This window comes from Zosterops lateralis (assembly GCF_965231275.1).
Source record: "Zosterops lateralis genome assembly, chromosome: 13".
NCBI lineage: Eukaryota > Metazoa > Chordata > Aves > Passeriformes > Zosteropidae > Zosterops > Zosterops lateralis.
The window spans coordinates 20,759,813-20,773,007 of record NC_139773.1 but is presented as its reverse complement, the minus strand read 5'-3'; positions in this window follow the sequence as shown (position 1 = coordinate 20,773,007).

Here is a 13,195-nt window from a genome sequence, read left to right as displayed (position 1 = left end):
GGAACAGCTCATTTCCTCTCCCAGATTGGCTTCTGTGTGATCGTCTGTGACTCCAACTGCTCTGATGGCATTTTCAGCCTGTGGAGCTGCAATGACCTGCCAGAGTCTAAGCACGACAGAAAATAATGGGAGAACTCCCTGGATCAGGCAGCGGAGCCCCTCAGTGGTGTCCCCAAGGCCCAGCAGTGCCCAGCACTTCTGGCTGGAATTTGAGGGGTCCCAGCACAGCCCCTCTGGAGTGTTCCTCCTCTGGAGTTGACACTTCCCAGCAGCCCTGACCAGGGTTTGGGGGTCCCAGCACAGGACCCCCGGCACATCCCCCTGCTTCTCCAAGTCCCGTTTAACCAGAATGATTTTCTGGGGATAGCAGCACCCAAAGCCAGCAGAACTGGCCTTAATCACTTTTGGGGGATCTCTCTTTTCTTCCTCACCAAACTCCCACTGTCAAAACCCAGCCTGAGGCTCAGCTCCCCATCCCCTCAGTCTCTCCAAGGACCTCGGCTTGGATTTCCCAATCCAACAAGGCAAAAATTATATCCTAATTGCAGTAATTGCTTAAGAAATATTTGAAAAACATGAAAGGAATGAAGACAAATTGAACAAGAGCTGCCAGCTCCAGGGGCCATCCAACGGTTGCTAAAACCCCTTACCAATAATTTTAATTAACCAACTCAGAGCAATTAACACCACACTGAGAGAGTATGATTCTTTTCAATTGAGTTATAGATTAATATTGCAGAATGTAAAAAACCTTTCTAAACCCAGAAACTCTTTTAAGAGATATACAGGGCACAGCCGCAGACAGAGTCTGGTGACTCAGGGGAAAAACCCCAAAGTTTTCAGTCTTTAGCATCTTCCACAATGTCACCGTTGACAGCAAACATGGCTTCAGCCTCAGCAAGACAGACTCAGAGATTTTGAAGATCCTGGTCTCGCCTCAGCCTTTCAGCAGGTCCAGCCTGCAAGGAGAGAGAAGAAAATGGGTCAGAATGGACAGCCTACCTCCAGAAAATCAGCATCATCCACAAAGCATTAAATAGAGCTGTAAGAACTTCCCAAAGGTCCATTTCCCTGCGGACTGAGGGCTCCAGGTTGAAGCACAGGCTGGACCTGCCAAGAGCAGACTATGGAAACCAAAGAAGTAAAAGCTGCTCGATATTTCAATACAAAGTGACAGCAACAACATTAAGTCCATTTGCACAAAAGGCAGAAGAGACGTGACTCAAAGTTAAGTCAAGATCTGGAGAAGTGAATCAGAACTAACCAAAAACAACCTGTCAAATTATTGAGACACAAATAGGAACCTGATGCTGTGCTGGATAAACACAAAATGCTGATTACCATGAAAACTGAAGGAAAACTTGCTGAAGATCTTCCATGACACAAGATAGCAATGACATGAAGCAGTGCAGTACGTGTTACAATGCACTGAAATGCTCGGGGTGAAATCATCTGTTCCGCAGAAACTGCTGAAGCACATTAAGGTTTCACAGAGATGATTAAACAAAAATGATATAAGGTTAAATCTCACCCTTTGCAGCACCTCTTGCAAGACAGCTCGACTTTCAAGAGTTAATGGTTCCTCATAAATAAGAGCTTGCTTTTCCAGGGTTCCTAGAATAGAGCCCAGATGCCACCGTTGAGATCCTGAAGCCAAAAATCCAAATACAGTGCTCCTTCAGAACCCTGAGGGACAGCCACGGATTCTGGGGCTACAGGAAACAGTGAAAAATGGCACCAAGATCAGTGCAGTGCTGGCTGGGAGAAGCAGCATTACTCTCTGAGAAAATGCCATTCTGCAGCCGGTTTAGTGCTTTAGAGAATTTTACTGCCATGGGGGAGGGAAAAAAAAAAAAAAGGTATTATAGCTGGGGAATGAAGGGAAAAAATCCCCAAACCACTGTCCAGAGTCTGAGGCTGAACATCCACAATAAGACATCAAAATAAATAGAGACTTCAGAAAAAAAAATAGAGACATTAAAACCAGCCCCAATGAAAAGCCGTCTATTAGAACAATGCTTGCACCAAAGAACTCTGGCGTGGAGCCTTAATTCAGGATAAAGTTACTGAAGAATATCTGAAGACCACTTTTAAGTGCTGTACACCAAACTAAACCCAAGCCCGCTTCCATTTTCTAGACAGATCCTCAGACTGCTGAGTGAGAGTCTCAAGCACACACTCAGTCGTCAGATTTGCCTTTGCCCTCCTCAGCAAGGACAGAGCAGACGTGGCCAGTGCAGGTCAGACCCACCCCAAGCCCTGCCTGAGCCCCTCTGGCCACCCTTCCTGCTGCTAATACTGGCCCCAACAGGCTCCAGCCAGGCCCTTTATGAGTTTGCTTTGTGTATTCTCCTGATCAGATGGGAAGGAACCCTCCTGTGCCCTGAGCCCGGTGAGATTTTCCTGGACAAAATGCAATTTCTCATACAAAAGGCAGTTTTGTTTGGGTTTTTTGTAGGATTTGCCCTACACAGGTGATGTTCCTCACAACTCAGCACTACGATGCCAACAGCAGCAATATAGAAAACCCCTCTGGGACAGAGCAGCAGAAAAACCCACCTCCAGACTCACCAGAGAGATGACAGGAGGGCCCTCCGTGCGATGCCTGCTGAGCCAAGTGGAGCTGGCAGGGTGACCCATGGACATTCTGCGTTCACCTTTCAACAGAGTCAATGCGGAAACAGAACAAATCTCTCTCGGCGTCGAGATGCCTTCAGGTGCACCTGGAGATGCTGCAGTGTCCTTCAGCAGCCAGAGCAGAACAGGGTTTCTACTGTGCTGTAAGTGAGAAATACAATTGAATCAGAAGAAAATAAAAGGAAGCATCTCTCCTTGTATTTTTATATTTAAAAAAATCATGCACTAGAATTTTTTTAAGTGTTCATTCTTGCTTTTATGCAAGTGTAAGTTATGAGGACTCAACTTCCAGCCTGAAATTGCAACAGCCCCTCAGGCTGACTGAGCTCAGCCAGACCACCAGAATCACTGAATTGTGGAAGGGAAAGCTCATCCCATTCCAGCCCCAGCCAGGGCACGGACACCTTCCACCAGATCCAGGGGCAGCCACAGCTTCTCTGGGGAACCCGTGCCAGGGCCCCGCCGCCCTCACAGGGAACAATTCCTTCCTGATATTTAATCTAAACCGGCCTCCCTTCATCCTGATGAAGCCCTTCCGCTTGTCCATCACTGCGTGTCCTTGTGAGAAATCCCTCTCCATTAGGGCATAAGCGGCTGGCACAGACCCCCCCCAAATCAATGTTCTGGGGGCTCCCGGGGCCACACGAGCACTCCGGGCGTTTTACCGGCTTCTCCTGCCGCCTTCCCCGGGAACCCCCGGCACGGCTCCAGCGCCGACAGCGAGTGCTCCAGCTCCGGGCACAGCGCCAGCGTGTCCCGCCCGCCCGCCCGCCGGGGGATCGGCAGCGGCCCCGACACCGCCTTGAATGGCCCGCCGAGGAAGCGGCAGTGACGGCGGACACCAACCCGGGGCCGCCCGGGAACTGCCCCCGGCTCGGGCGGGCGCGGCTCGTTCGGAGAAACTCGGCTGGGCTCGGCTGTTCGGGGAAACCCGGCTGGGCTCGGCTGTTCGGAGAAACTCGGTCATTTCCGTCAGCAGTCGGCTCTTCGGCTGTTCGGCAACTCTCGGTCATTTTCGTCACACCTCGCCTTTTTTGGTGGCAGAGAGCATTACGTCACTTTCGCCCCTCCCCGCCGCCATCTTTAGAAGGTCTAGAGCAGCGAACCGAGCCGCCATGTTGGTTGTGGCGCCCCTTAAGGCCCTCCCATAGGTGTCTAACACAGGCGCCTGACTAAAATGAGTAACCCGAACCCGCCTGCGGCGCGGCTGAACCCACAGCCCGTGTCCCTACACCTGGCGACGCCACAGAAAATTGTTCCCGGGCGGCGCCGTGGTCGGGATTTTTGTGCAGGCAGTCTGATAAACACACATGGGGGGTCCTCATTTTTTCCCGCCCTTTTCGCCGCCATCTTTAGAAGGTCAGGCGCCCCGAGTCGCGCCGCCATCTTGGTTGTGGCACCCTTCCCAAATGTCCCCCTCGGCTGCTCGCACAAGCGCCTGACAACATCGCCTGCCCAAACACTGCCGTGGCGCCGCTCAGCCCCCATCCCGTGTCCGTCACCTGCGTGGGCCGCTAAAACAGCTCCCGGGCCGCTCCCTGGTCCAGGTCGCGCGCAGGCAGCCGGCTGCCACGTGCCCTGGGTCCCCTCTTTTTTTTTCTCGCCTTTTTGGCCGTGATTTTTCGGTCCTCGGGCGGCAAAACTGCCCGTGAGCTCAGAGACCGGGGCTGCTGCTCACCTCGGGTACCGGCACGGGAGAGAATTGCAGTACCGCTGTATGTCCACAGGATGGCAGCACTGCAGCACAGCTCTCGGGACCGGCACGGGGGACAGTTGCAGTACCGATCTTTATCCACAGGATGGCAGCATTGCCTTACAAATCGCCTGCCATCAACCATACCTAATCCAAAAAAGCCTTCAGTTTAGGCTGCATTTCAAAATAACTTCTATTTCTTCCTTTGATATATCTAATAACCATTACAAATTTATCTATTATATCATGTACATTATATTAAGTATATTTTACATATTATAATAAATAGAACAAGTAATAATATAGTGTATCAATACTGTATCTATTCCTATTATCTTTCATATTTTATAGTTCTCATTCTGTTACTTATATTTTTATTTTTTTGTATTATTTTCAATTCGTATTTACTTCTTTCCAATTTTACCGATATTTTAAAGTATATGAATTCATTGACCTAACACATCAGAACCACAGTTAATTAGAATTGAATGAGCCTGGTTTTCTAAGAGATAAATATTTAATCGTTATTAAAATAATATGGGCATATTTTCTCTTTCTGTGTGCTTTTGGGGAGAGGGGGTTTGTTTTGGATTTCTTGGCTAATAAACAAGGAGGTTCAAAGAGCTACAAAATAAAATGTCCATATTATTTTATCTCTGCCTCTGAAATACACTTCGACATCAAGCTCCTGCTGGTAACACTGTACATGGGTAGAATGAGACCTGAAAGGAAAAAACAGGCACCACGGTGATCACAGCTTTCTCGGTTCAGGTTTATTAATTTAGTAGAAAATACAGAGAATTTTTAGTAACTGCACTCTCAATTATATCCAGACGTCCAGCAGACAGGGAGGTCATTTCTCAACTTCTTCCTTGCTGAGAGCCAACCTCCCACATACTCGGGGGAAACAAAAGGGTGGATTTTATCCCCCTGCATCTGAAAGAAAGTCAGGACAAAATTCAAAGTGCTGCAGGAGAACTTGACAGCTCCAGACACTTTGTGTCCATCTAGGGATACCCTCTACAGGCCAACTACACCCTACATGACAAATTTCAACTCCCCAGGACTTGTCCCATTCCCCCTACACCCAGACTAAGCAACAAGGCAGAGCAGCTCCAGCCAAACACACCAACACCCGTGACACAGGACAGGACAAAAGGGGGAACACAACAGGGACAGAAACATCTCAGCAAGAAGAATGACCCTGAGGACCGAGATGAGGTCCTCAACTCGCAATGAGATGACCGAGGTAAGACCCATGGGGAGCTGACCAGGCTCAGAGAACCCTGCAGGAAGAAGATGCCAACGGGATCACTGATCCCAAGAAAAGCAGAGATGGATGCCCGAGAATCCTATGGTCAGAATCCTGTACCTGTCTCTGCATTCTGACAAGACCTAATCCACCTGAATGGATCACAGCAGTGCACAGCTGTGGATACAGCTCAGAACAAGACCTGGAAAGGCATCAGCCTGGACACTTGTGAAGAGAGATGGATTCTGAGGAGCCTCTGAGCTCCCGAGTCAAAGGTTTGATGCCTGGCCTGGTATCAGCACCAGGAATAGGGAGATGTTAAGAACGATGCCTGGGGTCTCCAAAAGACCCCTTGAAGGGTTAAGGCAAAAGACACACAAAACTAAACACACAAAAGATACAGAGTACACAACAGACAAGTGACACAACGTGCCCTGGGACTGCTCTGCCCTGCACACCTCAGCACTGTGAGACCTTCCCTCTATGTGCCCTAAAGGGGTCACATCTTGGACATCCCCATCTCCAAACCTGATTTAAAAACCCCTCCTGATGACCCCTGACCCCACACCCCACTTTCATCCCCTCTGTGGCTCCCAGCCCTCCACTTATCTCTGGGACATCTGGGGATGCCAATCCATGTCAAAAGCCAAAGAAGGTGCCTCTCCCTCGGGGAAATTCCTGCTGCCACTGGGCTGGTGTCTCTCAGTCAGCTACAATAAAGAAAAGCAAATGTGACCGTGTGATCTCAGCAGCACATGGGCCAAAAACCAGCAATTCTGCTACTCAACACCTCCTGAGCACACCCAGGTCCTCGGGCCCTGTGCTCCAGCTCTGCTCAGACACCAACACTGCGGGGTGTGCCTGGGTTAAGAGCAGACAAGGTGATGTGGCACTGCTGAAACTTGAGCAGAGCCTCCCTCCTCCTCCCTGACACACCTCAACTCCTCGGCTGTTACCAAAGCCCACCTGGATGGCCCCTTCAAATGGAGAAGGTCAAGGCTTCACCACACAGTCCTGTAATGCTCCCACTGTCTGGCTGGTGAGGGGAGCTCGGCATCGTGTGAGTGGAACACCTAAAACACACAGCACTGGATGCTCAGAGTTCCACCAGCAAACGAGGCTGGAGCAATAGTAACTGCTTCTGTCCACTCATCACTGCTCACCTCGTCCACTTCACCTTGACTGCTGATATCCAGCTTTGCCTCCTAAAAATAAAGACAAAGAGCAGTGCTGTGACATGGCCACCATTTACACTCCCCTGCAAACACAAACACTGACTGACCTTCTCAGGGGAGCCCCCTCACCCAGGATGGGGCACTCTGCCATGGATTTAATCCATCTGCACCTGAAACAAAGTCAGGACAAGAGTCAAAGTGCTGCAGGAGAACTCGACAGCTGCAGACACTTTGTGTCAATCCAGGGATACTCTCTACAGTCCAACTACACCCTACATGACAAATTTCAACACCCAAGACTTGTCCCATTCCCCCTACACCCAGACTGAGCAACAAGGCAGAGCAGCTCCAAGCCAAACACACCAACACCCGTGACACAGGACAGGACAAAAGGGGGGACACAACAGGGACAGAAATATCTCAGCAAGAAGAATGACCCTGAGGACCGAGAGAACTCGCAATGAGATGACCGAGGTGAGACCCATGGGGAGCTGACCAGGCTCAGAGAACCCTGCAGGAAGAAGATGCCAACGGGATCACTGATCCCAAGAAAAGCAGAGATGGATGCCTGAGAATCCCAAGGTCAGAATCCTGTACCTGTCTCTGCATTCTGACAAGACCTAATCCACCTGAATGGATCACAGCAGTGCACAGCTGTGGATACAGCTCAGAACAAGACCTGGAAAGGCATCAGCCTGGATGGTTGTGAAGAGAGATGGATCCTGATGTGTGTCTGAGCACCTGAGTCAAAGTTCAATGGTATCAGTGCCTGGCCAAGGAACAGGGAGATGTTAAGAACGATGCCTGGGGTCTCCAAAAAACCCCTTGAGGGGTTGAGGAAAAAGACACACCACACAGGACACACAAAAGACACAGAGTGCACAACAGACAAGTGACACAACGTGCCCTGGGACTGCTCTGCCCTGTTCACCTCAGCTCTGTGAGACCTTCCCTTTACGTGCCCTAAAGGGGGTCACATCTTGGACATCCCCATCTCCAAACCTGACCCAAAAATCCCTCCCGGTGACTCCCAACCCACACCCCACTTTCACCCCCTCTGTGGCTTTGAGTCCTTCACTTATCTCTGGGATGTCCAGGGATGAGAATCCACATCAGGTGCCAAGGAAGGCTGTCTCTGCCTCAGGGAAATTCCTGCTGCCACTGGGCTGTTGTCTCTCAGTCAGGTGCCATAAAGAAAACCAAACATCCAGGGATGATCTCAGCAGGGCTGTTGGCTGGTCAGTGAGGAGATCTCAGTGTGAGACAACTGGACCACCTGAAACACACAAACAATAATGGAGGCTTAGAGTTGCACCAGAAACACCATGACCCTGACCACACAAATATATCAATTTTAATAAATGCAAACAAAAGTCCAGCAAAAAAAGCGCCAACTCTTATTACTCGTAGTCCATTTTCCAAATATAATAAAAATAACCCCATGTCCATTCCCCTCAAAAAACCTCCAAAATACACACCCAGAACCCCCCCAATTTAAAGACCTGCCTCTAACCAAGTAAGAACCATAAACCCCACGTCTTTTAAACTATAAATTCATTAAGCTAACACATCAAAACTACAGACTTTTAAATTCTTAGTCCACACTAATACACCAATCCCATCACTATATACAAAATCAAAACCTATTTTCTATTTCTACTAACAAAACAAGAAAGTCACAACTTTTAACTGCAATAAAACCTAAAAACACCTAATTAGAAGTAAAATTATCCCATTATAACTAACTCAAAACCCCAAACACTCCAAAACAAGTACTTGAAGTGCCAAAAACCATCAAATAGTTAAAATAACTCCTTCAAAAATGCCTTCTGTACCTTTCAGACTGATTTGGAGAGCAAAGCAAGGAAAGAAAAAGCACACAGCTTGTTTTAAGAGAACAGTGGTCACCCCTCTGCATTCCCTCTCCAGTGTATTCAGCTGAGACACAGACAGACTGCAGCACACAGATCTGATGGCTCTTTGTTAGTTGTTAGTTTTAGGGCAGGGAAGATCCCTGCACTGATTTTTTCCCCCCTTTTCTTAGGGCTCATTAAACCTGCTGCAGACTGAAAAACCCAGAGAAGCACCGAGAGCTGCACCTGCAGCCACAGGGCCTGGACCTCAGCATTTTATCAATGCTGAAAGAGCTGACAAGAGACCAAAGGAGCTACAACCCACAGCAAGGACTTTCTGAATTTACCATCTCGCCACAGAATAACAGAAAGTTTTATTACTTTATGTCATTCACTCTTTATCCTTGTGAGCACTTTGTTAAATAAATAGTTTTTCCCATTTTTCTCCAAAGAAGTTCTTTCCCAAACCAATTTAAAAGAGAGACCATTTTAGTTTACTCTCTAAAAAAAACCCACTCAAAAGATTCCTCTCAGGTTTACCCTAAACCACAACAACAAACAATTCAATCCATAGAAATAAAAGTAGCACAAATATACTTAAATTAACAGCACCAAAAACAATTATTCCTAACTCAATGAACTCTTAATTCCTCAAAACCATCAAAACAAACAAACAAACCACCTATAAATACACACAAAACCAAAAGATCCATTAGACTACAAACAATATCTCCTAAATTATCCAAAACTATAAAATGTATACTGTAGTCAAGCATGCTAAATAAACAAACCCCTATAACACAATAAAAAATCATTTAATTGTAAATATTAAGAAACCCTAAAAAATGAACTACATCACACCATCTCAAACCCACTAAAACAAACACTAGATGCTCCCTATGATAAAAGCCACCACTAAATAAATAAAAGCCTCCCCTACACCTCACACCACAGCAAATTACACCACTGTAAACCTTAGACAATAAACCCTGGAAAAACACAATATCCCCCAAAAATAATTCAACAACAAAACTCAGTTCAAAAATACTCTGACCAACGTGAATTATGAAACCAAACATGAATTAAATACACCACATATCCCCCATCACACCACCTACAAACAGAATAAAACTACACAATAAATCACTAAAAACCACCAAACCCAAAAAACCAGCTCTACCCAACCTGGATCCCTCCATACAACACACAAAACCCCAACAACACATTTCAGAAGTCTCTCAAAAAAGCTACTTAAATTAGTTCTACCTCAAATACAAACAAACCCATCCATAAAGTTACCTTTGCTCAAAAACCAAATTATATATAACAAATAACACCAAAAAAAGTCACACAAAACACTACGCACCACCTAAGAAAATCATATTGAATAAAGGCCACATAGAAGTGCCACTATTCATTTAAATTCCAGGTGAAAAGAAAATCCCTCCACTTTAAACACAGACAGCAACAGAAAAAAGGAGTTTCTTCAATCAATTTGAATTCCTTTTGTCTCCATAACTCCTTTTTCGTCTGGGAGCACCGGGGAGGGTTTATTAAGATGAAGCCGAAAAGGAAAAAAAAGTCCCCTCTATAATCCCACACTGGTTCACCTTGTGCTGTTGCTCAGTGTAAAGGTTTGATCCCCATCGCCTCCCAAGTAACGCTCCAAACCCACGTGCTCCCCATGACCCACAGCCAGGACCTCAGCGTGAGCTCCTCACTCCCCACGGCTGGATACCAAAATGAGCTGGGGCTGCCCTCTTAACCTGGAACCGCCCCATCATTATCCATCATAGCTCCACCTGGGGCTGCTCTCTCCCCTCCCCATCCTGTGGCATCTCTCACCTGCAGCTGCTGCCCGTCCGAGGGTGAGGCAGAGGGGACTTGCTGTTCATTCCCGGGACAGTTCATTGTCTGCACCTGACACGATGGGGCACCGGGCTTCCCTTGCTGTGGATAAGGACCCCTCTTCTCCTGCAGGTGCCCGAGGCTGGAACTGGGATTCCACCCCCGAAAGTCCATATGCCTGAGGTTCATAATTCCTAAGGAAATTCCCCAGAAATCGTTACCCTTCATTTACAAATATTCCTTTGGAATCACTCCTGACTTGTCCTTCTGTGGAAGCGTTTCAAACGTTCATTGGAGAGCTCAGGAGCCGAGTTGGCTCGTTTATGACTTGGCTGACAAGCCCAGACAAAACCCAAACACCGAGAACTCCGGCCCTGCCCGGCCCTGCCCCGTGAGCTCCCCGGCTCCGCCCCCGGCTCCGCCCCCGGCTCCGCCCCCGGCTCCGCCCCCGGCTCCGCCCCCGGCTCCGCCCCCGGCTCCGCCCCCGGCTCCGCCCCCGGCTCCGCCCCCGGCTCCGCCCCCGGCTCCGCCCCCGGCTCCGCCCCCGGCTCCGCCCCCGGCTCCGCCCCCCGGCTCCGCCCCCCGGCTCCGCCCCCCCGGCTCCGCCCCCCCGGCTCCGCCCCCCCGGCTCCGCCCCCCCGGCTCCGCCCCCCCGGCTCCGCCCCCCCGGCTCCGCCCCCCCGGCTCCGCCCCCCCGGCTCCGCCCCCCCGGCTCCGCCCCCCCGGCTCCGCCCCCCCGGCTCCGCCCCCCCGGCTCCGCCCCCCCGGCTCCGCCCCCCCGGCTCCGCCCCCCCGGCTCCGCCCCCCCGGCTCCGCCCCCCGGCTCCGCCCCCCCGGCTCCGCCCCCCCGGCTCCGCCCCCCCGGCTCCGCCCCCCCGGCTCCGCCCCCCGGCTCCGCCCCCCGGCTCCGCCCCCCGGCTCCGCCCCCCGGCTCCGCCCCCCGGCTCCGCCCCCCGGCTCCGCCCCCCGGCTCCGCCCCCCGCTCCGCCCCTACGCTCCGCCCCACGCTCCGCCCCACGCTCCGCCCCACGCTCCGCCCCACGCTCCGCCCCACGCTCCGCCCCACGCTCCGCCCCACGCTCCGCCCCACGCTCCGCCCCACGCTCCGCCCCACGCTCCGCCCCACGCTCCGCCCCACGCTCCGCCCCACGCTCCGCCCCACGCCCTGCCCGGGATGGGGGCGGGAACAAACTTCCACATACTCGGGGGAAAAAAAAGAGTAAGGAAAAAAAAAAGGAACAATGAAAACATGAAAAAAAAAATTATAAAATAAAATAAAACAAAATTAAAATTTTTAAAAAAACTCAAAAGTTATTAAAAAAGAAAAAATATAAATAAAATCTAAAATAAATTTTAAATATAATTTAAAAATTTAAAATACTAAATAAATACCTTGAATGTAAAAACTGAAATAATATCCATAAATTTAAAAAAAAATAAAAGTCATTAAGATTTTAAATAGCAAAAAAGAAAAAATTTTAAATTTTAAAAATAAATAATAGACTAAAAATATAAAAATTAAAGAAATAAACCAAAAGCATTTTAAAAAGACAAAACAAAAAATATATTAAAACATTAACCACAATACAATATTTAACCTAAAATACAAAAATCAAAAATTAAAAAAAAAATAAACAATAAGTAAAATAAAATACGAAATTAAATAAACACAGCCCTCCCCTCATGCCACTGCCTAACACAGGCCCCAGGAGTTTTCTTGATTAGGCAGGGATAGGGAAAACAAACCCAGTGCCTCCCAGAAAATAAGGTTTTCTAGACAATTCTTGGAAACAAATTCTGTTTTAGCAGGAAGCTCACTTGGGATGAACACCCACATGTGCCAAGGCAGGAAAGAACCACCCCATTGTGTCCAAGGAACAGCAACTAGGCCAGGATTTAAGTTTTAATGGAACTTATGTAATTAAAAACACACTCAGTTGAACTTGAAAACGAGATTAATCAAGGCAATTAAACACTTTACAAGTTTTCCTGGGAATTCCCAGAATTCTGTGGATATGGTGCTGACACATTCTTGATTTACCAACCTTAACTGGGGAAATTCCCTTGGAAATGTCCCCTAAGAATTAGCAAAATTCCAATTAGGATAGAAAATAGGAAAAAAAAATATAGCCTTACTAAAATCAGAGAGAGGAAAAACATCAAATAAAAGGAAGGAATAATATCCAACTCCCAGCTTGCCTGCAAAACAAGCTCAGGAATTTCTAACATGGAAAACTTTTGGAACAGCCAGGAAGTCTGTGGAAGTCTATGGAATGATGATTTCAAATCTGCTTCCTCTGCTCTGATTTTCAAGGGAAGAGGGAGTTAAACATGCCAGTTTACTCCTATTCCAGAAGGATCTCTCATTTGTGGGAGTAACAATCCAAATAAACTCCAATCTTACTTGGATTTGACAGATGAAACTCCCAGCAGAGATGGGAAGTTTCAGTGGAACCAAAGAGCCACAAATCCTGGAATAACAAAATTCAACTCAGCAAAAGTCAGGAATTCTATTGACAAATCCATGGAGGAGGAGGAGGAGGATGACACCAGGAACACAAACCAGCTGAAAGCAACGATTTACAGTAAAGGGCAGGAAATCAAACTGACAGTCTCTGGTTATGCTCAGGCATTTCTCCAGGAGTCAGAGGGAAAAGTGGGAACCTTGGACTGGGATAAGGTCTTCCAGTGCCTCCACTTCCCACTGGCTCTCTCCTTTTTTGCCAACTACCTGCAA